Genomic DNA, 27,466 nt, shown 5'->3' on the forward strand with positions numbered 1-27,466 from the left:
AGCCTTTGAACTTACCAAGTGTTTGTGTACTTACTTTGTGTCCAATAACCACCTAAGTAAACTGCCCAGCCTGATATTGAATAACTTCTTGAAAGGAAGGCTCCCAGGACTGAATTTCATGTGTCAGCCCCAATTGAGGCAAGAGGCTTTATCCAGGCTACAGCCAAGGTAACATTTTGTCTATTCTATACTTTTACATGATCTTCATTATGCATCTACCTGCTGCTGTTGTTGTTGAATTTTATTTCATAAAACAGGGTATGACTGGAGCAACAGCTTTTACCTTTATCCACATGTGGAAGAATTAACACCCATTCCAGCCAAACTCTCCAGGCAACAATTGCAGGTTGCAGTCATAATGGTAGGAAAATGAGATTGCCTCCTGTATCTGCAAATTAGTACATTTTGAAGTAGATGCACGGATTTACATAACAATTTGTAAAAGCCTCTGGATATCAAGAAACCTAAAGGGGTAAAATTCTGAACCATGTTGTGGACATCTTGTGCACTCCGCTGGTTTAATGGAATCAGGATTTCACCTGTTCTGAATAAAGCTGGTTTTAACTTTGCTGCAAAACACAGCAGAGCTCTCACTACTCTGAGATAACAAAGTGCCAATGAGATTTAAGTTCTTGTTCCATTTTCCTTGTTAGAGAGGCTCAAATTTATGCTCCATTAATTAAACACTTCTTAAACTACTTAACAGATTTATTCATGCCATTCTTACAACTGAACATTGTTTTGGTTTCTTTTATGACGTGTTGATAATCCTGCTGTCTTCAAATCAGCATATTTAATACATATATTTGTGTCATTCTCTTGGTGAAATTGGTGCACAGAAATCAACAATCAGAAGAAGAAACCCAAAGTCCTCAAACATTAGTTTAAAATGTGTTTTCTTGGCATTCCTACAGGACATCGGTCAAGTGTCTTCTTGTTTTGGTTTATATTTTAGATGAAAAATATTATAATTTTGAATAAGAAAATCTGGCTACAGTGTTTTCTAAATGAAATGTTTCATTTGAAGTAGTGGTTCATTATACAGCAAAAAAGTCCTAAGGCTGGAAAGAAATGTGGTGTGCTTGAATTTGCGATTTTGCTTAAAGCCTGAGTAAGAAATATTTTCTCTGCTTCTCTAAAATAGGTGGAGTGAAGGTAACGATTTGCACTTGAATAAAAAAGTAGGTATAATAGTTAAATAACTAGTTTAATATTAAACTTTCAATGCAATTAATTACTTAATCTTGAATCCAGAGTGAAGACTTTGGTCCCTAAAACTGTGAATTGGAGCATCAAACTCTTGATGGCACTCACAATGAAACCCAGGATGACCTCCTAGGCATTCATGTTTTCCACACAGTGTTCTAAAAGTCTGGAGCTGGGAGTTATGGCATTGCAACCTGGCCAACATAACCTCGTGGGGAGCTGAGCAAGAGGGAATACAAAGGGCAGGGTAGGTGTGCAAATTTCCTTTTCCTTGCAAATACAGATTATTACTATTTTCTGTCTTTCACAAACCTCCCCTCACTCTCCTGTTTAGCAACAGCTGCACACTGCAGCCTGCCTTAAACTAGAACTGCTTTTTTTGGTGGACAGCTCACAGCTCAAGAACTGCAGGTATGCTGAAAGCTTTCAGTGTCTCTGCACATACCAGGACAATAAAGGTTAGTAAGGTTTTCTGCTAGAGCTTCCCAGTCATTTTTGGATTAGGTGTTTATTAATTAACTGCAGATCCCACATCGTTTTTGGTCCTGAATTTTCATGGTTCATCACTTTCAGCTGCAGTTAAATTTATTTTTTAGTAGCAGTTGATGAAGAGTTTCTGACTCAAACACAGGTCTAAGAGAGTGGTAGGACTTCCACAGCTTTTTAATTATGAGGAAAAACTTTTACTAGCTGTGGGCTATGGGTAATATATTCATGTTGGCTTTTGGTTGTGCCCATATTAGAACAGACTGAGTCATGTTGGATCAATCTGGAGATTCACAGTTGGGTTGTTTTGGGAGGGAGAATGTGTATATTACTAGCAGGAGTAAGTCTGTAGGAGGCTGTTAACTATAGAAAAAAATCTCTGTAAATAAAAATTAATTAGCACTTTGCAGGCAGAAGGGGTACCTTAAGCAGCAGTGGCTAGAAAGTGAGGCTTTGGTCATGGTTCTCATCTGGAATTTTGAAGATTTCACATTAGTTCATGTTCCTGTTCCTGACTCCAAGATGGAAATCAAATCACTGGTTTCTCCACACTCTATTTCCTCTTGTTTATAATAAACTTTTTGTCCACTGCTTACTTGTTCTGGACTTTTTTTCTGTCTCTCACAAACTATTTTTCTAGCAAACTGTGGTTTCCTGTTCCAATTACTTAATTGGTTCTGCTACAATTCAGTAAATAATCCTTGGGCACTGGTTTTACTTTCAAACAGTGTCCTCACAAAAACATTGCTGCTGTGTACCAGAAAGAAATCCATGCTGGACAGAAATTGCAGTGCTGAGTGTCATTAGAGCTCTTTTTGAAAGGAGTTCTTTTGTTCATGCTTTATATCATGATAATTGGTTCAGCTGTGTGGAACCACTTTTGGGTCCTGCAGGGTCCACAGAGCCAGATGTAACACCAAACACTATTCTCTGTGATGGGCATAGTTCAGCACTGTATTACTGACAGGTTTACAGGGTTTTCTCATGTTAATCATGACTGAGATATAAAAGATTAATAATTACAACTGCTGAAAAAAAAAGGATCATTATGCAAATTTTAACATTGTGTTCCTGGAGGGAAAAACCTTTCCTAACTAAGCACTTTAACAGAAGATAAACAAGGCATTTTCAAAAAGGTACAGCTTACAGCCTCATCAAATAATTCAATGATATCTTCATTATTGCTAGTCTGTCCCTGCAGAAAGACAATCTCTTTTCTTTTACACTGTACTGAGTCTTTAGAGTTGAAACCTTCCTTTGAAACCTTCCTTTGAATATGATTGTTAATAATAAGGGTCATTAGCATATATTTTAATGAAATCAATAGATTATATTTTGACTAAACAGTTTTATGGACTCTGGCCTCCACTGCTGGATTTTTATTTTGATGGCTGTGGATAAAACCAGAATTCCTTATTGGAAGGACTGAGTCCAAAGGCAGCATTAATGTGTTATCACGTAGGGTCAGGCTTAGCAATGAAAGCTAATGGAACCCTCTGAGAACAGATCATTTTGTATTAACTTTCACACTATGGACAAAATCCATCTTTCAAAATATTCAGCAGACATCCAGTGTTCTTGACCAGAATTACTCCTTTTAGACTTTTTTTTTTTTTTTTCACTGTATGTGCTGCCTAGATGTGTTTTGCTTAAATGGAAATTTTTCACCCAAGAGCTCAGAGTAAGATTACTTAATTGCATTTCTGAAATGACAAGTTCTGTTCTACAGCAGTTCTATCACCCTTGCACAGATTCTTTTTAAAAATGAACCATATTTCAAATTCAAGTTCAGTACTGCATCACAATTTATTCCCCTCTTATTATTCCTCTATAAAATGAGTTATTCTCAACTATTTTTAGAATATTTAATCCTTAGTGTGTGACTGAAGCTAACCCAAATCTAGAGATGCTATTTCATGTCAAGACCTCACAATAATACCTCAACCTTCTTACAATTGAAGTCTGCAGTACTTACCTAAATACTAACTTTAAAAAGGAAGAATCACCTGTGCTCTGTGGTTCCACTTCAGAATTTCCTTTGGGGTGTTTTATTTAAATCTGCAGGAGAACAGCTCAGCATGCACAGGGTCAGGGCTATGTTGACCTCCTGATTGAGGGCAGAAATAGTAGAGAAAATTCTCTGTAGGTCTGGCAAAAAGGGAGTTCTTCAGCAAAAAGATTAGTCTTTTGTCCTCACCCCTTTAGGTCTTTGGCTAGAAAGATTATGCTCTCTCTCCAGCTGGTGAAAAAAAAAAAAGTGTGAGAGTAAGAATTTGATGTAGTGTGACAATAATGGCCTTAAAAAGTAATTTTTGTGCTGGTGGGCTGAGACAGACTAAGCTCAGGCAGGATGAGCACAAGCCAGCTCTGAGCTGGAAGGAGTTATTCACCCCAGGCAGCTCCTGGTGGAGAGATGGTTCTGGCTGTGAGAGAGAGAAAATTCTTCTTTGTGTGACAGAGCCTCCTGCTCCCTCTGCTCCAGGGCAGGGTGGGGACTTCCAGGGACTTCCAGAGGACTTCCAGAAAAGCCCAAGGGACTTTCAGAGGCAGCTCTCACTTTGGAGCTGGACTGCAGCTCTGCCAGGCAGATCCTTGACATCCCTGAGCTCTGAGGTTTGGGCCATTCCTCTGTGGTTTCTCAGTGATCGGCTAAAATCAGGCGCTGACACAAACTCCGCAATGGGGAATCAAGTCCTGCATCTTTCCCAAAATCATGAAAATATGGTTGATTGATTTAAAGTATTTGCAGTAAGTACAGAGCATAAGTCTCAGAAAATCAGGTGCACTCGGAGAATTTCATAATCTCTTCCACCCAGGTTTTGGTCTCTTAACCACCTCTTTTGACTTAAGACTTCATTTTGCCATTGTTTTTCTGACCACCTTCCTATTTTTCAGCCTGTTTATCAAAAGCAACAGAAAGGCAAGAAGCTTTGATATTTGAAATTAATTTCAAACAGGCTGACTTTAGTTGTCCCTCTTTTCCCACAGTACTTTCAGTTCTCCAGTTCATTCATTTTCTCAACAATATATGTACACATTACATTGAGTTACAAAAGGCATTAGGAAGAATCCTTGTTATTATTCCTCTATAGCACAAAAAACCCCTACATATATATTACTATATATGTAATTTTATACATATATATATATATATAATTTCCAGGCAAGAAGAACAGAATTGAGAGCAATTTGGACAATACATTTTACATCTTTGAGTATAGGCACATACAGCCTGACATGTTGGTTTCATTAATATCTCATTTTTCAACGTGTGCATTTGTCTTGCCTGTGCAAATTAATGTTCTAGCAGTGGGGGGGTTCTGATGTATAGCAGGAAAAAAAATAAGCAATCAATACAGCTTGTAAATATTGAAGTGCTACCATATAGAACAACAGAAAGGACTGGAATAATAAGACCAAGAAGAGAGAAAATTATCAATACACAGTACAAAGCCTAATAGTTATCTGCAGCATGGTTACCTTGATTTGCCTGTAAGACTTTATCCCTAGAAAAGTCCCAAATACTCCCCTCCCCTTATCCATGGACTTTGCCCATTTACTGACAAAACTTCCCCTCTCCGTACCTCTGAACTCCATCATCCCTCATATCCCTTGTCTTATCCTGAGATAATTCTGTATGCCACATCCAGCAATTTCTTTGTCATATCCAATAGTTTGCCATGTCCATGTGCCATCCCTGACAGTGTGAATAAATAAAGGGCAGAAAAGCAGGTTATTCCTGATGAGACAAGAGATGCAGAGCAGCCTGGGAATGGGTCCAATGGCTGGCACTGGCACTTTTCTCCAGACACACACGATACATTCTGTGCCTCACAAACCTTGGAGCTGTGTAACCTTCCCCTTCCATGGAAAAACATCTCTCAAACCCAAAGCCCAGCCCAGGAAGACATTTCCAAGCTTCTTAGAAAAGCATTTGCTAATATATGAGTAGTGAAACCTCTGTTCTGGGCTTGGAAGAAAAAGCAAAACCTTATAATTCAAAGAGGAATTTCTGATGAGAAGGTCAGTGAATAAACAGAAAAAAAAGATGCAGCTATGTAATTTTCAGCATTTCTCCTATACTACTACTTAGTAAGAAGTATCTGCTTCCTGCCAGATGCTGATAACCTAGGATTTAGCCAACAGTTTCTATTGAAGAATTCCTCTTTTAAGTGATTTGCCATCAGACTAACTTCATTCTTTGTAACATTATCACCCTTTATTTTCTCTTTTGAGGTTCCCTCATAAAATCCTTGGAAGCTGCAAACTTGACAACCAATTCCCCTTTCCAGTGTGTTTTATCTAAAACATGAAAAAATGAAAAAGTCTCCAGGCTTTTTTAAAAGTAGGAGGAAAATCTAATGACTGATCATTGGTTTTGCAGGATGACTTCTGCATCGCTGCTGAGAATTTTCAATGGCACAGCTGAAAAACTCACAGCAAAGCTCTGACCTGCAGCTTTGCAGAGCAGATGGTTTGTTGCCAGGAGATGTTGAGGTTTTTTCTTTGAGATGTATTTGTGCTGTCTCTTGAAATCAAGGAGATGAGTTGGAGCTGAGCATTTTCCCCTGAGAAACTTCCCAAAAGGTCTCCCAGAGCTCCCTGTCACTCTCTCACAGTGTTCAGCCTCTTGCTGGAGTGGGTGAACAAATGCAGATGAGAATATTGCAGCCATAAACTAGAAACCACTCTTTTGTACTTTACATACTGTCATTTTTTTTTCCAGGAATAATTTGTTTACATTTACATTTATATGATATTGAAAAATACCAAATAATATATTTCCTAAAGTTATTCTATTTTTCTCCCTTAGAAATAAGCAGTAATTGCACCATGAGCCAGCTTCCAAGGGGTTGATGCCAATAATGTAAGCAGCTGTATTTTTACATTTTCTTTAATAAAATTGCTTTTATTTAAAGGTCTGCTATTAAGCATTTGATAGCTTCACACGAAAAAAAATCTCTGGTATGGAAAGGCAATTATACTTTGAAGAATTATTGCCATAAACTTTAATGTTTTTCAATTTTAATCTATTGTAAGGCAAGAATTTCTCTAGAGCAGTCGCATTCAATGTTCCATCGTAAAAAAGAGTAATGAAATAAATACTGTGCGGCGTATGGAATTTTATGACAAAAGGCAAAACCCCCTCAGATTCTTCTCTGTAGTCTTTAGTCTTATCTCTACCTTTAGTCATATTAGTTGCCATGAAAAATATCTCAAAAAGTGCCTGTAAACTCAAATAATTATATACCTGGTTGCATAACTTGTTGATAGAAGCTGAATATCTAAATAGTCTTTATGCCTTGGCCTTGCAGCTGATTAATTCTGCCACTGCTGTCTCTGGATTTATGTGTTTTAGCTAAACTTTTTTGCTAAGCACCAAAAAGAAGTACTACAGGAAGTGATTTACCCTTTTCCTCTCTTCTGGCATTAGATGCTCAGATAAAAGCAGTTGTGTTTCACTCCTGGGTGACTGAGATCAGGGGGAGTCCTACTCTGGATAATTAATTTCTATTTCTATTAATTTAATAGAGAACAATGCCTTCAATGATCTTGACGCCATTAGGATTGCTCAGGTCTTACACAGCACTGAGTTAGGGCAGTGGAACAATTAAATCAGTAGGTTTAGATTGGTTTTGGGAAGAAATTCTGGGCAGCTGCTGGGGCCCTGGCACAGGGTGCCCAGAGAAGCTGTGGAAGGCACTTCCATGCCTGGAATTGTCCAAGGTCAGGTTGGACGGGGCTTGGAGCAGCCTGGGATAGTGTGAATTGCAGTAAAAAATCAAGACCCCACAATTCCAATAAAGATTTGTAGGGAATGGTGTGTTTATTACAGCCCTGGGCACACGTAGGGATTGTTCCCCTTCAAAGGACATGCACACCCTGAGAACTCCTGATCCCTTTTTATTCTTCCTTACTAATTTACATCTGCATAGAATTTCACAATAGGTTCATGGATATTCATTCTGCTGATTTCACCTTACACTTACAGCTAGTTACACTTGTACCCAGTTTTTGTCAGAAAGTACAGAAAGAACCTCCTGGGTCACTCTGTGCTGTCTGTTTCAAGGTTCTAGGAGTCTTTCTTATCTCTTATCTCTTCAGCTTGGAAATTTGCATTCTTTCGCCTCAGCTAGGGCAGTTTTACTAGTGCTGCAGTTACCAGACTAAACAGCATATTTTACTTATGCTAGCAACCTCAAAGTGGCACATTTCACCTAAATCCAAATGGATTTTTATCCTGTTAAATTCTCACTCTGTCTCAAGTGGAAGGTGTCCTGTGGCAGTGAGGTTGGAACTACGTGATCTTTGTGTTCTCCTCAACCTACACCAGTCCACGATTCCGTGATTTTATGAAAGAGGGAGTGAACACCATGCAGCTGTGCTCTGGGAAAGCAAACAGGGTCTGGCTGCTCTATTCTGCTCAAAAGCCACAAACCACTGACGCTGGAGGCACTGAGGGACAAAGGGTGACTTGATGTGCACAAAACCCCACAGGGCTGAGGCACTGCTCCAAAGTCAGCCTCTCCCCAGGGATGCAGAATAACTCTGGGCTCACCTCCTGCACAGAGCCCAGCCCTACAGATGTAAAGCTTTGGAGCTAGGGGCTGACTTCAGGGTGTCACACCTCACCTGTTTTTGATCTGCTGACAAAAAAGAGCAACTAGTGACCCCATCAAAGCAACTGCTGGGCTAGAAATCACTACTTCAGACAGCCAAAGGCTGTTTACAAACATCTTATTGTAAATGCAGGCGAACCCAATGGGAAGAAATGACGATGTCTGACTCAATTCAGAAGGCTGAATTATTTCTTTATTATAACTATGCTAAAATACATTAACATACTATATAAAAGGAAGATACTAAAACTACATACTACTTTCTCTGACTCTAACTCTAACACAACTTGTGACCCTCTCTGAGGGTCCAGCCAGAGGTGGGTTGGATTGGCCATCAGGCTCAAACAATCCTCACCAGAATCCAACCAAGCAATCACCCCAGGGAAACAATACTCCAAACACATTCCACATAGGAAAAACAAGGAGCAGAAATAGAAATTGTTTTCTCTTTCATTTCTCTCTGTGCACCTCTATGAAAAATCCTGAGAGGGAGAGAAATGTGCTTGCCACAAATACTGTTATTTAAAAGCTAAAACTGAGTGATCAAGTGACTTCATGTTCCACATCCTTCCAGTGATGGATCACAGTCCAAAACCTTCCAGTTATAAAGCTTCACTTCAACAACAGGCTAAAAAAGAGGGAAGACGTGACAAATTTGACCTCTCCAGACTCTGGTGATGATAAAACTTCTGATCTGCTGTAATTCATCAGAGCAGCTGAGCACATTCTTAAGTTCAACTTTGCAGGCTGGCACAGGGATTTCAATGCATTTTATTAAACATGCCCAGTTAAGTGCTTTGCTGGCTCCCAGCTCGACACAAATGCCTCTTGAAATGACTCTTGGGGTATTTCTGTAAAAGAAATCAGGGACAAAAGTCATATAAACTGGAGCCTCCAGGATGCTAAAAAAAGATTTAATGTGACCATGAATATTCTTCTCTTGGGAATTAACCTTCAAGTTTAAAAAAAAATTGTCTTCATTGTAGTTAGAAGATCTTATTTTGAAATCATTATCACTGTTGAAATACAGGAAAATAAAACAAATAAAATACTTAGGAATGTTTTTCTTGTTTTTGTTGTTGTTTCTGTTTTTTTTTTTTTGTTTACATTGGACCATCACAATAACTTTTCAAATACATGCCAAAGAGAGGAAATATTATTTTTCTCTTCAGCTGTGCTGAGTTTGAATAACTGTCCATTCTATTTACATACAGATGAATAAATAGTTTCAAAAGTTAATTTATCTGAAGAGGAGAAGTTATTCCAGCTACTTGGTGAGAAGTAGGGAGCAAATTTATATTAAAAATGTATAATAAATATTAAAAAATTAATGGTGCTTTATGTTGGCGCTGTAAAAAATGTTTTAAAAATTAAATTCCATTTAAAATATAAAATAAATGGAAGGGTTAATATAATACAGAATTTTAAATTAAATATTTGATTTTGGGATCAAAAGCAATTTTAAGTTTATTTTAATTAACCTAGGGATATTTGTTGTAAGCAAGCCCATTCCACTTTTCTCTGTCTCAAACACACAAAAAAATCCTTTTCCTGTGTCCTGTATTTGATTTTCACCTCAGGAGAGTGTTGCTCTGAGCTCAGTAACTGAACACAGTGCAGGAAAGCAGGTGCAAAGACAAAGAAATAGGAGACGGATTTCTCTAATAATCTTAAAAAATCTTTTTTGGAGATTAATATAGGTAAAGTAAGAGCCTAAGAGCCCAATGGTGAATGAACCTGAGGGGTTATAGTAGAGATTAGTAATTTTTCTGCCTCTGTTGAAGAGGTGGGCTTTGGTTTAATCATCTTCATTCCAATTTTAAATATCAGCATTTTCATGTGGATTGGCCACAATGCTTGTGGGGTTTAAAAGGAATGGGAAAAAAAAAAAAAAAAAAAAAAAAATCAGGTCAGTGATTATCCAGTTTTTTTCAGATATATTTTCTAATACACTTTCCAGAGGGGACGAGTGCACAGTGCAGGAGGGTGGGATTCTCACTGGGCTGCTCTGTGTGCCCAAGCCTGGGAGCAGATGATGGAACTGTACAGAGCTTTTCAGGTCACTCAGGAGCTGAGCTGATTCCTCTTTCCCAGATTGTGTTCTGGTGCTGAAGTACTCAGCTGATGACTGGCAATGTCTTATTTCTCTAAATAAATAACCAAATTGACCTCTTGTGGGAAAGCAATGGAAGCTCTTACACTTTCCTTTCAGACTTACCTGTTTTTCCCAGATGTGAAATGTTAAACTTGGCACCACAAGTACCCAACTTGGAGCTGCCTTGAATTCAGTAAAGCTGAATGAACTTGAGGTAAGTTCATGGGTCTGATTTCCACATAGGGCAGATTTATAGGTCAAACGAGGTCACCCAGTTGGAGGAACTTCGTGACTAACACCCCAATAATTTAATATTAATTATATAAGTGAGGAGTATGGAAAGATTCACATGGAGGGATCGTGGCCAAGTCAGCTCAGGCAATGACATAAAAAGCAAAGCAGTCTGATCCCTGATTTTCATGGAACTAATAACCCATCACTGCAGTTCACCTGGGACTTCATGTGTCAGCACTCTGAAAAACTCAGCATGACTTCAGAAAGAATTGTCTGACTGCATTCCAAGCAATAATTGGAAGAGATTTGGCTGATGCTCACTCAAAAATGGAGTTTTGGTTCCAAATTGTTTGTCTCTAAGCAGGGTTATAAATTTTGGATTCAATTTTTTGGTGTTTTTTGTTTTTTGTTTTTGTTTGTTTGGTTTTTTTGTTTGTTTTTTGTTTGGTTGGTTTGTTTTGCTTTTTTTTTCCCTAAAGAAATTTCAGCTTTTGCAGCTCTAACAAGGAAACAACCTGAGAATTTTTTGACTGGCCGGAGTCTCACAATAATTCTCACAAACACCTCTGATATTTTCAAATACTGAACTTTTGGTGTTGTATGAGACCTATGGATCTGACCTAGGGACCAAGGTGGTGGACAGCCCAGCAGCCCAGATCAGCTCACTTCTATAAAAAGCTCTGATCACCTTTCAGAGGTTGTTTGCATGTCCCTGGTGTGGTGACCACCTGCAAGCTTTGAGCTGGGGGTCCTTGGCAGGTGAATCCCTTTGCATTTATTGTGCTAAACAGCTTTAGGTTGATTTTTTATTCAAGTTTTAGGTTTCTTTTTTATTCTCCCTCTCAGCAGCTGACCTGCACACTTGCATTTTAGCTGCTAGCAGCATACAGGACTATGTTTCAAGATGCTGGACCGAGGTTAGAGAATGGTTTTTAGGCCCAGATACAATTTGGGAATACAGAATATAACACAGAGCATCAGCTAAGAATGAGAGCCTCCTCTGCACTGACCATTCAGCTTGCTGTCACAGCAGCTCTTAAATACTTTTAACTTCAAAAATATTGCTGTTTATGTGCAACTCTTGGCAGCTTTATTCTGAAGTGCCAGACGCAGCCACAGCATTTTCTAGCATTTAGCGGAATTGAATGAAATTCAAATCAATAAAAACTGGCATGGTGTGATACATGTGGTGTTTAGTAAACAAAGCAGATGAGATTGACCTGACTGAAAGCTGTGATCAGCACAAACACACTGAATACAAAATGTGGTGTTGATTTGTGGCACAGCTGAGCTGCATGTGCATTTATCCAGCTACTTTGGGAAGATCTAATAGTTTTTAATATCCAGTCTCAGGTGTAAAGCCCAGTGCCTTGTTTTTTAAACTCTTCACATTTGTTCTCATGTCTAAAGCATGAAAATAAAAATTGGATACACCGAGATCCTCTCAGACATTACTGCTTTGCTCAAAACTTATTGGATTCTTTGCCCTGCTCTTGCCACTTATAAATTCTTTGAGCAGAAAAACAGGGTAACTGAAATTTTTAAAATCTAATCAGTTGAAGATGGGTTTTTAGCTGGTTTTGGGTGGAAAACATTACAGCAAAAATCCTGTTAAGTGACTTTGTCAGATATGGATATTACAGAGAAAACTCCATCAGGTTTATTCGGGCTTTCTCTCTCTCTTTCTCTTTAAAGTAACCAAAAATACGGAATGTAGATACAGGAGGGAGCAAATCTTTGGCATAAAAAATACAACACTTGGCCAATTAAATGTCTGTTTTCCCTGTTATTAAATTCTAATTCTTGTAATTTAGGACAAAACAGCTATGGAAAAAGAAACCAGAATACAGCTTGAGCTTGTGGAGATTGGCAGCCTAACACACCCCATGCCCCTCAGAGTCCATGGAAGTGTTTATCTCCTGTCCAGAGCTGGGACTAAGGGACTTCATGAAGTGTCTGACAGAGGAAAAACCTTAATTGATGTTACATGGGAAGATAAATATAATTATATTTGTTTTATAGGTGGGCACCTGTGGCAGCGGACCCATGTGTTATAAAGTTCCTATATTAGATCAGTGGAAAACAACTCCCTTCACTCCCAGCTATAAACCTCTTTGAATTATTCAAATTCTGCTAATAAATGCAGTATTACCTTAAATACACCACCAGCTGATTCTCCAGGGCATTTGTTATGAAATGCTGTTTTAGCCCAGATGCATTCACTAAGCCTGTGAGACTGTCACCTAATGTAAAGATAAAATTAAATGCTGCCATGAATTCTGAGCAGTATATTCCAGACTGTCCTTAAACAAAGGTGGCTAAATAGTAGCCCAGTTTGAACTTTTTTCTGCAGGGTTTTCTTCTGGATATTTTTTCTTCCTAAAAAATCAGATTATCCTTCTTTACATGCCCTCTAAAGCTCTTGCTTAGGTAAATTTTTAACCTGCATACTGGTGATACAGGTATAGGAATAGAACTCGTTTTCTTCCAAAGTTCCAGTAAAGTGAGCAGGAGACAAACACAAGTTCTTAGGCTGATCCAAAATAAGACTCAGATGACTTTGGGGGAGATCTAAGCAATGATCTTTAAAACATCTGTGCTCTACCACCTCTAGAGGCTTTTAAACTCTGTATTTTCTGGGTGATTTATTTTATTTTATTTTATGTACACTGCCTAATTTTATAAAGCCCAAATACCCCATAAATGGTTTTGGTATAAAAAGATTTCAAATCATTTACAAACTCAGAAGTTTTGACTTAATTAAAGTATACTTAACTATTCCAAGTGGAGACAATATATTTTTTATTATTAAAATATCTGCATTATAAGAATGGTGATACTTTATTCTTAGCAATGAAAATTATCTTTTAGCACACAGCTGTCCAGGCTCCCGTGTACACAGAAAATGAGATTTGAATTATTATAATGTTGCCATAGTATGATATTTAAGAATGGATGATAAAATCTGAAAAAATTAACATTTTAGAGGAAAATTTTTGTCAATGTCTACTTAAATTTACCAAAAAATGCATAAATTCAGGTGAAAGGTGCCAGAGATAAAAATAGAGCAGAAAGGAAGATGGATAGCAGAGGATCTGATCTACCACTACTGTCAGTGAATAACACCATGACCATGGATATTCCTCCTTATTTTCTTTTTTATCCATTTTTGCCTGATTTGATAAATCTTTCCATGTCACTGACAGGTGGCAACATCTAGTCTTGTTCATCCATTTCTACATCAGCCAGGATATTTTGGGGTTATCCAGAATGGCAGCAGGGGATCATCCTGTTCAGCTGGGGAGATTTAGGAGCAGAGGCTTTTGACTGGAGGTTATCTGGAAATCTGGATGTCTTCTGCAGGTTGTTTCTACTCAATTCCCTGAAACAGGAAAATGGATTTGTCACTAGTCAGGTCAGCAAAACGGGAGATTCATTAAAAGATAATGTGGCAGGATGGAGCTAACAGAAAACAAGGACAAAATTGATGTTGTAAGATATTATCTTATGAGACACAGGAGGCTTTTACAAAACACTCTGTGTTAAGATATTTTTCCACCACATATTTTTGTCTCTGTGCTGTTGAAATCAAGCTCCATTAACTTTTCATGTATCTTAGGACAGTGCTGTGTTCTGCCAGGAGCTGTTATGTGGCAAATGGTGTGTAAAAAAAAAAAAAAAAGTAGAAATCTGGAAAGGGATAACTACTTACTACAGCATAGCACAGTTTGTTAATTTATGAGGGATTTTTAGTGCTCTATCCAACGTTAGCTTATATCATATTTCCAACACAAAAATCTCTAAAAAAATTCCTTAAAATCTTAAATTAAAGAGTCATGGAAAAATTTCTCTTTTCCCAATCACAGATAAACTGCTTCCTTCCCAATCCTACTGACTCTTATCTTGTTGTTGTCTCTGGGCTCTTCATCTCTGTGACTGGTTTGGACCAGGACCAGATGTCTCTCTGGAAGTTGCTAAACCAGCAAGAAGCCAACCAGGTGAAAAGAGATAAAATTACCAAAAAAAAAGTAATTAGACTTTTCTAGATTGTCTTTCTAACTAATGCATTATAGTAAAAGTCTGGATCTACATTAGCATGAATAAAATATCAGTCAAAGGAAAAGAGATTGAATGACTTAACTTTCCAATTTCTCAGGTGCCCATCCTTTTATTGTTTTAAAAATTATATTGTTCTCTCCTCTCATGAGAAAGTTGCACAGACAAGTTCACCTGTGCATCAGAAACCAGATCCAAGCCCTGTTGCCAACACAAAAAACTCACTTTCCTCTGCCTAAAATCGATTCAGCTCACACAGCTGGGAAAGTTCTCCGCTAAGACAAAGAATGACTTCCACCTTGAACAAAAAAAAATGCCAGGTTATTTTCCTGAAGGGAAGGATGGATCCTCTGCAGGGAACACCTCCTTGAAGTGCACAGGAAGGAGGATCTGAGAACAGAGCAGGGCGTTCAGTTTGGTTATTCTGATGGATATTAGCCATGGCTGCATCTTTCCACTGCTGAGAGACAAACCTGGCAGTTCCCTGGCTGGGATGTGACCTGGTCCCATTGTTTCTCTCTAATCTACAATGATTTTGTTGCTATAAGGGGTTTTGCATGCTTCTCTCATGCCACTGGTTCTCTTTCAACAGCTTCTTCAAACACCCTGCACTGTTCTTTACAAGCTGCCACACTGACATCCTTCTTTACATGAACATCCCTCAGCTCTGCAGCTGCTGGCATCAGAAAGGGAAAAATAACTACATAAAACCCCCCAAAGATAGGAAGTTCCCTTCATCCCCTTCCTGCTGTGAGAAATGTGATTCTCTTCCACTCTGCTGATGCTCACACAGGGAATCACTCACAAGATTTGCAAAAGGTTGTATGTACAGAAAGAAACAATAGTTCAATAACGAGGCACTTTCTCTGGTAAAAATAGGCACAACAAGTGATAGAGCAACTGTTTGTTCAAACAACACAGGGCATGTTTCTTTGGAGTGAAAATAATTAATCATTGGAACATTTTACTTGAACCCTCCAGCAATGGTCTTTGCTAAACTTCAAACTGAAAAACTATAGAGAGAGATGTGGAAACGTATGTATATGAAATGCAAATCAGAGTATAGATTGGAAAGAGAAATTGTTCAGTGAAGAATTGCACTTGCAAAGTTTTGATCTTTTGGTTTGTTTGTTTGGTTTTTTTTTTGTGTCCCAAACTACTATATTCAGTCTGTGCTCTATGGAGCTGTGGAACATAAGCTAGGAATTAACTGCACATAAATAAGAAAAATATGTTATTCAAAGTCTTAAACTTGCTACAAGGGAAACTTTTCTGTGCTGAAAAATACACAGGGAGTGTGCAAATCCCTGTGACTGGAAAACACTGGACATCTCCTTTTGCCATCTCAGTTGTTTTCTGAATAATTCCAGCTACTGAAAAGAAAACAACTCAAACCAAAAAATACTCTAAATATGAATCTCAGCCTTCATTCAAAGCAGAGACCTATCCCTTAGCTGTAGCAGAAATATTGAAAATATCAACAGAGTGAAATCCAGAAATCAAAGGGCAAATGGTATTTTTACTTTCCACCTTAAGTCCTTTGAGTCCACTAACCCAAGTTAGCTGCCATTAATCCATTTTCCAGCACTAGACAACAAGGTTTTCCATCCAGCCAGTAACGTGTACGTATTTCATAATTTTTATTACTGTATCATTATCAGATTTAGTGGAGCAGCCAATTGCATAATTTGATATCTAACACCTCATTCACAGAATCACAGAATCACAGAATCATGAAGTTGGAAGAGACCTTTAAGATCATCAAGTCCAACCTGTGCCCTAACACCTCAACTAGACTATAGCACCAAGTGCCATGCCCAATCTTTTTTTTAGACAGATCCAGAGATCGTGATTCTACCACATCTCTGGGAAGATAATTCCACTACTTTATTATTCTTTTGGTGAAATTTTTTTCCTAATATCCAACCTAAACCTTCCCAGACGTAGCTTGAGACTTTGTCCTCTGGTTCTGTCACTGCTGCCTGAAGGAAGAGACTGACCCCACCTGTCTACAACCTCCCTTCAGGGATTTGTAGAGAGCAATAAGGTCACCTCTGAGCCTCCTCTCCTCCAGGCTAAACAACCCCAATTCTTTCAAACATTCCTCACAGGGCTTCTGTTCCAAGCCCCTCACCAGCCTCGTTGTGGTCTATTTCTGCAGGAGGTCTTTCCCCTTCTTCCTCTTCAACAAGAAAAAAGATCAGAAGTTTAGAAGAATTAAGCAGAAGTTTAATTTTCCCTCTTCCTCCTCTTCCCTCCACTTTCTATCCTGGGCATGATGCCATAAGGTCTGCAATATCCCTTTTGTCACCTGGGGTCACCTTTCCTGGCTGTGTCTCCTGCCACCCTCCCAGGCACCCCCAGCCCTCCCCATCCTGGCAGCTGGGAAAGCAGAAAAGGCCCCACACCAGATTAACTCTACTCCAGCCAAACCCAGCACACACAGACAGTTTGGTGTTGATTTTATTGCCTTGATTATATTTTTTTCCCATCTCACAGTTTTTTCACAGAGATGAGAAAGGAACTCACTGTGCATCACACACACAGACACAGACAAATATTTTGGTTCTTCTCCCAGAACTGAATCCACAGCAGTGCTGTGAGGCAGCTGGGAGCTGGAAGTGCAGTCCTGGTCCTGGTGTGGCAGGAAGCATACCAAGTAGCCCAGTTTGGGGTCTCAGATTCCTGGAGCTGCTCTGAGTAATTCACAATCCAGGGCAGGATTTTGGCAGCTGAGGGGCTCATTATTGTAGTCACCTTTTCTGTCCTACAATTCTTCAGCTCTGCTCTTGCTCTTGTACTTCTCTCTGCTTGTCCTTTAACTCCTGTTTTAATATCTCTCTTTTCACCCCCAGGTTTTTTTACATTAATTCGGCTTTATTTTCTTTTCATCCTTAAAGCCGTCTGCAGAAAAAAATGACAATTTACACTGAAAATAGGTGTTCCATAATTCTATAGTAAAGGGTGTAGCTTGGAACAGGCACTGGGAGGGTCAAGGACTGTAGATTAATATCTTCTACCTAACTACAGTTTAAGCTGTCACTGTATTTATATTCAGAGCTGGCACAACTGGGGAAGGAAGACCTCCCATCTCAAGTCAGATAAAATGGTAGATGACAGAAATAATGAAATAAAAGTATCAAAATTCAGTAATGTCTATGTGTATATTTTAACATAAAGATAGACTGGTGCACGTTCTGCTTCACAATTGTTATAACACATCAAATGTCTTACATTAAAAAATAAAGAAAAATTATCTCTTACTGCCACGACCTAGGACGCTTACATTATTTGTAAACTTTACCTGAGTTTCGAATGCAGGTACTATCTAATTCCTCTTTTCTTACCAAATTTTGAAAGTTCTTGTTGCTGCACAGATGTGGAAAACTAACTCAGTATGAAGATATTTGGTAATAAATTTCCACATCATCACTATCTCAGTGTCACAGTCGTAAATACACAGCTGTGACATCCTCAGCCTAGAGAGGCTGAGGACCATGGCTGGAGAAAGTGGAATGGGAAGAGATGAATGGGACAGGAAGGACCCCTGTGACCTCATGCCTCACATACACAATCTTTTAGTAATATATTGTAGAGAAAGAGGAAAAAAAAACACAGCAAGCTCAAAGATGTGAACATCCAGAAACTTTGTTTTCATTCCTGTATTGCACCTGGCACTCCAGATGCAAACCTTCTGTTTTCAGGCTTATATTTGAGTTGGCCAACATGCCATCCAGAAAGACATTGTTTCTATGCCTAGCAATAAGGTAAAAAAAATATATATATATGGAAAGTAAAAAGTTCAAGTCCAAGTCAAGCAGCTAAAAATCCCAGCTTTTCACTTAAAAGTAAAAAGCCTTTCAAAGCCAGAAAGAGGTCTTGAATGTCAGGTTTTACAATCTAAATAGAAATAAGAGATAGGAAAAAACCTTTTCCTGTCTCCCAAGCTGTTGCATCTCCATTATGTATTTTTTCTGACCTTGACAACTTGAGTCTGGTTTTGTTCAGCTCACCTTTTTGTTTCAGCTTTTGCACACTGGTCTGTACATGTCCCCATGTGTGTCTGGTGCATCTGATAAGCCCTTTATCTCAAATACTTTCATTATCACCATTCTACTGCTCTCTGTGATTAGGTATTCAGAAATTGATTCCCACTTTTGTCCTGCCCATTGCACAAAGATCCATTTCCAGCCTATTCAGTTTGCAGTTTTATATGTTCATTATTTTTCCATGGGGAAAATGCTGGGAAGAAGACACCTTTTCTTTCCATTGTCCCTGGCAACAACCTCCTTTGAGATTTTCCTTTGTCCTGATACTTCTGAGAAGTCTTGGTGGATGTCCTGATGTATGAGAATTCCTGCCTCCCTTGCAGAACAATAAACCACCAATATTTCCCTGTACTTCCCAAGATGTGTCACAGACATTTATTTCCTCCAGTCTCCCATAGAGATTAGAATCTGCTTTAGATCCACATTTTAAAAGTTCTTAAAGTCAGGTCCTGACTTGTGTGAAAGTGTCACCACAGAAATTATGAGGATGGATGAAAAGGTGTTGCTATCTCACTCTCAGAGAGAGTTAATTCAGGAGGACAGCAAATAACACACCAGAGGCAGAGCTGCAACTTAGCCCCCATGCTCTGAATTCCAAAATGGGCTTTCTGCATGAAAACAGCCTTTCCTGCTTACTAAATATGCATTGGAACTGTGAATTACCTCTCTCTGTGCTATGCAGTGTGTGATTAGTCATGCTATGGGACTTTCATTGCCATTCCTTTCTGTCAGTGCAGAATTCTTTCTATTTAGCCCATTGCCCATGCTGCCTTTAAGCAAATGGTATTGTTCTGCCTCTTTTCGGAGTCCTACATTTATCATCCCAGGAGTCAAAGGCAAAAACAAACAACTTACTCTTTTAATCAATATGATGGCCAATTTTGTTTATCCCACAGTCCCCTTCACTCTCCCTGCAGTTCTCTTCATGCTCTCAGAAATGCTGAACTTGTAGGGATTTTTTTGCCCATTTGGCTCTTCACTTGCCAGTGCCCTCACTTCTTTGCTTGTAACAAAGACAGATGTGTGTTGACTTCTGTGAAGCTGCTCCAATTTAGGTATACGGCCTATTTATCTGCTTATTTTATTTTATTCACAGCTACTGAAGTATCAATATGAGCAATGCCAGCATCTGACATTGGCTGTCTTGGTCTTACAGTACTTTAGAAAAGTATAATAGTAGTAAACTTCAATATTTCAAATTTGCCAATAAGCTAAGTTTATCTGAGGAAGTTTTGATTTGAATTTAATATTATTATAATTGTTAATAGGCATAAAACAGACCTGAAATCATAGCGAGCATTTCTTAAATAAGAAAAACTTTTCTGACTGTCAGTGATGAGCTGCACCTGCTCTGTGTTATTTAAGACGTGCTTAAGATTTCTAACATCTGTGAATGGGTGGATTTTATGATGTCTTTTTAATAACAGGATAGATTAGGCAGAAAGCAGTCAGCCAGCACTCCCTGAAGGACCTGCTTAGTCAGTTCTGTGTGCTCTGAGACCTCGCCACTTGATTTTATCTCTTGCAGTACCTGTGCTCCATGGAGAATAATACACACAGAGAGAATCATACCACTGATTAAGGGGTCTGAAAAAACATTTAGATATCTACCTTCCAGGGCAGGATTTTCTGGAGAACAACATGTTCTTTGCAAGCTGTGTTTCAATGCCCAGGATGTCACATCCCACTGGCACTCAGCTGGTGCAAATTGGAAGGGTCCATTAAGTTCCCAATGGGGAGTTAAGCATTACCAAAGTGTGAACTCTTAGAAATGATGCAGCTCAGGAGGGCTGTCCATGTGAGAGTGAAAAGTGCACTTTTTGGTAATAGCAGGAGTGCTGGCAATTCAGCACTGTCAATTTTAAACTTGGATGGTGGTTTCCTGCCTAGTCTGTCTGCCCCAGTTATGACAGATCATAATAATCCTCATCTTCCTCGGTACCAAACTGACATGACCATTTTATAGACATTCAGATGTGCCTGCTCTTTCTGAAGGGGTTGCTGCTACCTGTGGTGATGCAGAGCATTTCTCCCTGGAGTTTGAAATCAGCTGGAAACACTAGAGCTGAGGGCACACACAAACCCTCATAAATTAACTTTACTGCATTTGGTGTAGCTCACTAGTAATGGCTAGCTAGGCTCCCACATCAAACACTTATGCAGGGCATAAAACAGCTGTAAAGAGAAACTTTGGTGAGCACTTCAGGTATGAATATCTACATCCATCTAATACTAAGTGATAAGACCCCCACAGCAGATATCTAAAAGTTTGGCACTTAAATTGCATTAAATGAAAAATTTCTGCACTGATATTAATGCTGCTTCAAATGAGGGGAAAAAAAATTAGATTATCTGGTGCCTTGATTAAGTTTGTTTGGTTTTTTTTTTTTTTTTTAGTATTTCATCATCTCGTATCAGCTGAGGCTGCTAAATTCTATTGCAAAGTTTGTCCAATAGATGTTCCATGCAACCTTTTCATTGTTTGGGTTTCTGGGATCAATAACACCTAAGAAAGGTAATTTGTTCCACTGTTCTCTTTAAAGTTCCAGTTCTTACACTATAGAAAATAATCCTAGCTATTTCTAATGTTATATTATTGTCATAATTTAAAACTGGGCAGTACAATAGAAACATCTTTCTTGTGGGGAGTCAACAGCAAAAAAACTGCCAAAAATATATAACTAATTAATCATATAAATAAATCAAAAAATTCTGTTGAAAAATTGAGTGATGAAACTGAGTGGCAGGAAGTCTTTCACATAAGGCAATGCTTTTCTTGTGTTCATTCGAGGCTGATGGTATCTGCCTTAAACACAGTGGGATACAGATAATTTCCATGAGATATTAATTGAATATGAGTTTTTTTAACTAAACCATGAGACCATTTAGGTGGCTTTAAGGAAAATGAGATTAATTTAGCAGTGGCACTAGTCCTGAATGCAACAGATGCTCACACTGTTCATATCCTCAGCCATGGTCCAGACCATGGGGCAGAGAGAACTTTCAGCTCACTTGCAGATTATGCTAAATTAAGTCAAGAGGCTGAGGTACCAAAATGTACAGTTTCAGACCACCTGACTTTGTTAGTCTGGAGCTCTGTTAGTCAGGAGACAACTTGCAAAGTCCACCAAGGAGACTCTGAAGTTTTTCATGTGAGGTGGGAGATACTCCTAAATCTTGCACAGAGCTCTGCAAAGCCTGGGAACTCCCTGCTGGAAATGGCCTGAAAATTACTGTGGATGGAGTAGAAGCCAAAGATACACTCTCATCTTGAGTTAAAGCATCCATGAGGTTCAAGTCATGCAGCACAGGAAGAGGTTGTTCCTGGAGACTGAAATCTCCACTCTGGAACTTTAAGACTTGGCTGGGCAAAATTACCAGTTCTATGGCTCGTGGTTGCCTGTAGCACTACAACATGAAATAACTCGTGCATTCACTCAATATGCAAAAGAAGGAAAAGGAAGGAAACTTTATTTCTGACCTCTCAATATATAGAATTCCAAAAGTGGCAGTGGATTGGAGGATGAAATTGCCACCTCTCCAGCCACACTGGTCAAACCAACAGACCATCAATTCTCCCACAGAGAATGCAAAACAATCATTATTTATGTGAACATGCATGAGAAACTCCAGTAGAAATATGTAAACATTAGAAGGCATAGAAAACTTTTAAAATAACTTTAAAACTTTTAAAAGAACAGGGTGACAGTCGCCCACAGTCCTACTTTGATTCAAAGGCTGAAGGTTTCTAGGGGTTCTTTCCATGCAATATATAAATGATTCTCTATCTATATCAGGCTCTGCAGCTCTGAGTTGAAGATAGAATATTTCTCAATTAATACAAGTCCCCAGACCTGCACATTTCAGGTTCGTGCACCAGCCTCAGCTCATGTTCTGGGAGCAGAACAAGGCTGCCCTCACTGAAGCAGAAGTATTAGTTCAGGAACAACATTGTGCTGACATGACTGTTGCTATTCTACATCAAGAGCTAATTGTTTTTTTTTTTTTGCAGTTAAATTGAGTGTCTCTGCAAAGCACTGTTGGAAGAAGGCTTTAAAACAAGTAACAGACATTTCAGTCCACACTGAAAGCAGCAATTCCAGTATACAAAGTCTGTAAAGTACTACACTAGCTTTTGTAAAATAAACTAGAATTTTGAGGCAGGAGCAAATTTTATGCAACTTTAAATTTATTTTGGACACCACTGATATAAATTTCATTGCAGAGATATTGATAATAACTGCTTTATTATTGAATATAATAAAGGGTTTGAACTGGTCTTTTGGTTTATATCAGTATTGGAGGTTTATATCAGCATTTCTCTTTGAGATCCTAATTATTGTTTTCAAAACAAAATTAATCACAGAATCACTAGGACTGGAAAAGACCTCCAAGGTCATCAAGTCCAACTTCCAACCTATCCCTGCCTTACTGGCCAGACCAAACCACTGGTGCCTCATCCAGTATTTCCCTGGACACTTCCAGGGACAGTGACTCCACCACCTCCCTGGGCCACCCATTACAATGCCTGACCACCCCTCTCATGGAGAAATTCTTCCTGATGTTCATGAAACACTGGAATAGGGTGCCCAGAGAAGCTGTAGCTGCCCCATCCCTGGAAGTGTTCAAGGTTATTCCATGAATTCCAACCCAAACCATTCTGTGATTCTGTAACTATGTGATTTCCAGCCAACTTTTTAGACTTACTCTATTTCAAGTAAATAAACCAAGACTTATTATAGTTCATATGTTAATTTGTGAAGGGAAATCTGTTCCTCCCAGTCATTCAGCCATTGTCATACAGCCTATTTGATGCTCCAGAGTCACAGGCTTTGGGTTGGCTGCACATTAAACACTGTGGAGCACTGTTTCCAAGTTCTGAAATTGCCATGAGCAAGAGATGCAACTTCTGTTGATGCCCCTGAGGACTATTACAACATTAAGCAAGATGCCATGGATAAATAATGGGTTTTGCACCACATATGTTAAATTCTACATTATCCTCAGAGGAACTTACTGAATACATGGTTTATAAAGTCATTAGAGGCATAGCCTATCTAAATCTTTCTTTAAGACACAAAATATTCCTGACTGACTGAGTGTGGAAACTACTTACAGGAAACTCAGCTGTTTAACCATGACCCTCTGGATGGATTCTTACTTTTCAGTATAACAAAGTTTTTAAGCATGTGAATGCTTCCTTGGCTTCAAAGTAATTACTCTGACTTTTCAAGTTATACACAAAACCTTAAAAGCTTAAAATTTTTTGTCAGTCACAGTTCATCTCAGAAAGAGTAACCACTGTACTGTGCTTTAACTTTGAGACAGTTCTCAAAGAAAATAGAATAAGATGTAATTTCTTTCTCCATTGCTGCTTGAGCAGATAGAGGAAAATTTAAGTATATGGTTAACTGCTGCAGCATAATATAAAGACTTGAGAATACTTCAGTTTAGGACAGAACTCAAACACAACTTTGTTTCATGTAGGCCATCTGTATTTCTGTAATTGGCTCCTATTGACCCCTCAGAATGTGTTTTCACACTTCTCTAAGACTTACAATTTAGTCAGTGGCCATGCTGACACCATTCTGCTGCAATAAGCCACAAACACGTCCCAGAGGACAGATCCTTGCAGAGATCCTTATGGCACGACACAGCAGTCTGGAAACAGCTCCAGGGATGCATTGAGGTCACTCACACACCTCTCAGAAAATGTGTGAGTAGTGCTGGCCATGCCCTTACCATGCTGCAGCTTCCTCCTGAAGGACTCATCTCTCTGAAATATCTCACAGGAGACTCGACCCTTTTCATTTACTCAATTGCTCTCCCCACACACATTACCCAGCCCTCTTGAAGTACCATGGAATCTCGTGACAAACTTCTACAAGGGTGAGACTGATCTCAAATGTGTTTACAGCCAGGATGGAGCTCTGCATCAGAGCTGTCTGGAAAATTCAGTATAGAAACAAACTCCAGAAGCTTTGCTCCTTCCTTGGCAGCAGCTTATTGAGTTTATAATTGAATGCTCCCTAGGGAGGAGCTCCACCAGCCAACAGCTTTGGCCAAATAGATGTTTTGTTTGCCAAAAAGCTCTGATTTGGTTGTCAAGCACAAAAGTCAAAGCCAAAATAGGCACCTAGTCAATGCTGGTCGATAATCAGGATCACAGGTCCTGAAGTTAGTGTAAGAAGTGAGAAGATGAAACTAAATTTTCTCCATGTGTCATAGCAGGGCACTGAGATGGAAATTTTCAGCTATCCCCAAAATTTTGTCCAGCAGGTCCTGCTGTGCTTAGAACAACTGATAGGCATGGCTTATAGGCTCAAAGGTGTTAATTAACATTAATGTGGATGAAAAGTCTGACCATCCCAGAGATCTCTGAAGAAATTCTTCCTGCAAAATTGGCCATTATACATAGATAAAAAACTTGTAAATAATCCATAATAAGTATTCCTGTAGGAGGCCTTTAGAAAATAACAAACCACCTCCACATGTGCTGTATAATGTAAGACTACAACTTTCCACTTTTGAATCTAAGAGGATAATAAAACTTTTCCAAGTAAAAAAAATCTCCCCTCAGGATTTCACAAAACATTATATGCACACTACTGTGTATATTTGTGTATATGTTTGTTTTGACACACCAGACACCACAATCCTAAATTTGGCCAAGCTTGTAAGATTCTTTTTCTGCATTTCAATGAATTTCTAATCTCATGTGGCTTAGTCTGGCAGGACTTAAAATTGTTACCTTTGATGGCTGACCTATAAAATCAATTTTTATATTATAGTCCGTATGAGGCCAGCATGGTACATAAAGTGCTAACAAAGAGGTGAATCAATCTAAATAAAGCCCTTTGGGACTAATGCTAATCAAGATCAATGACTTAGAGAAGATTCCATACAAATATGTGCAAGGGGTTTGTGTACAACTATCAATTGGAAAGGAACTGGAATGGGTGGAATTCATAGCATTTGTTAGAATTATCGCCACGCATATTCACAAAAAAGAATATATTTGTCAAAAATGTTGGGGAAAGATGCCACTGACTGGATAGTGGAAGATCTTGCTTATTAAATTGAAAAGAAAAGAGAAAATGTTTGATATTAAGTGTTTAAGACATGTATCTTGCCTTGACTATGACCTGCAGTCATTGCTGGAGACATTAGTAAAACACTGGACAAATGTTGAAACAAATTATTTGTTTCTTCAGGAGGAAGACAGGATGCTGAAGGAATGCTTTTGGGGTGAGGAACCAGCTGGGGGAGATCAAAGTTGTTAAAGAGCATGGGATTTAAAAAAATATTGCACAATGGGCAGATGAAGCAAAAAATGGTTTACAACAACCATATGAATGGACTGCCTGAAATGATGGAGGTTCATCTTTTGTTGGAGAAATGTAGACAAATTAATAAGGGAAAGCATGTACTGCACCAGAAAAATAATGGTAAAATCTGAAACAAGATAAAAGCACAATGTGAGATTTACCAAAGTGATTGCTTGTCACTTCTGCAATTTGTTATCTTCTGTTTCAGCTTCATTTCATAGGAGAAAAGTCTATTTAATGATTCAAAAAGGGGAAAGAGGCAATTGCAGAACTGTTTTATACATATGGACCGAAGTTGTAGGGCTGGAATAAGGTAGAGGTTGATTCTTCAAATTACTGTCTGATTATTTTTGAATATTTTAGAGCAAGAACCTGTCAGGAGGATAGGGAGGAAGGAAAAAGTCTGAGACAATGCAGACAATTGGGCTTCCTGTGTTTATTGTAAGGCTGGAGGCAAAGGACTGAATGCAAACAATGAGGCTGAGAAACATAAGGGTATAATTATAATTGCTATAAATATAATTACAGGGGAAAAAAAAGATAAAACTCAACTGACTAGGTCTTGGATCCAATTATAAAATGAGCAGTACATTCCTTCTGAGAGTAATTTTTTAGATGGATGTAAGCAACAGATACATGAGGAGAAGAGATTAAATAAAAAATTGTTTGGAGGAATGTATCTTTGGGAAAGAAGTGGTTGGTTGTGTTTTTAAAATGCCCTTAAGCTAGGAAAAGAGAATAACTAACTTTAGTGAATGATTAAAAAACAGTAGAAAATGGAAAATGTTAACTTTATATTTCTAAACTTGAGATATTTACAAGTATGACTGCATTTAATCTTGTTGTAGTCACTCCATTTACATCCAGGAGAAGAAGTGGACTTTTCTAGGACACAATTCCTTTCAGCCTGATGAAGACATCCAAATTAAGCCAGATAAAATGCGCTCCAACAGTGACTGTGTCATCCCAATGAGTACAAAGAACATTTAAATGCCTGCCTCATATGTAGATATCTACATCTGTAGGCACTTCCAGTCATGTGATATGAATCTCATTATAAGACTTTATTTAGGATGGCACGGGAGGGCACCAGTCACAAGTAAAGCAAAAGCATTGGGTAAGAAAGGATTCCTAAAGATAGATAGCCAGACCCAGATTCAAGCATTGGTACAAAATTATCTGATAACAATATCAAACATCACCAAGTCAGAAGAGTTTCTCCCTAAGATATGGACCTCAAGCAGAAAATAAATATTAACAGTGTCAAAAATTTTCATATTAAAATAAAAAGGGGGGATTTTCCAGCCCTTCTTTCAAAGTTTTACAAAGTGTGTGTTAGATTATGTATATGGTAAATATAAAAAATAAAAAGGAAAAGTGCACTTCATCAAA

The 27,466-nt window shown here is 38.5% G+C and overlaps 1 long non-coding RNA gene across 3 annotated transcripts; it reads left to right on the forward strand.

The window, feature by feature from the left end:
- On the forward strand, nucleotides 1–27,466 carry LOC140683893 (uncharacterized). 3 transcript variants are annotated; one of them, XR_012055489.1, is made up of 4 exons: nucleotides 843–1,453; nucleotides 10,544–10,621; nucleotides 21,144–21,261; nucleotides 25,961–27,466. It is a non-coding gene; the product is annotated as an uncharacterized lncRNA (long non-coding RNA). The 3 variants fall into 3 exon arrangements; XR_012055490.1 differs by lacking the exons at nucleotides 843–1,453; nucleotides 21,144–21,261; nucleotides 25,961–27,466 and adding exons at nucleotides 1–168; nucleotides 12,456–15,858; XR_012055488.1 differs by lacking the exons at nucleotides 21,144–21,261; nucleotides 25,961–27,466 and adding an exon at nucleotides 12,456–15,858 and having other exon boundaries at nucleotides 851–1,453.

This window comes from Taeniopygia guttata, chromosome 4 (assembly GCF_048771995.1).
Source record: "Taeniopygia guttata chromosome 4, bTaeGut7.mat, whole genome shotgun sequence".
In the NCBI taxonomy this organism is placed as follows: Eukaryota; Metazoa; Chordata; class Aves; order Passeriformes; family Estrildidae; genus Taeniopygia; species Taeniopygia guttata.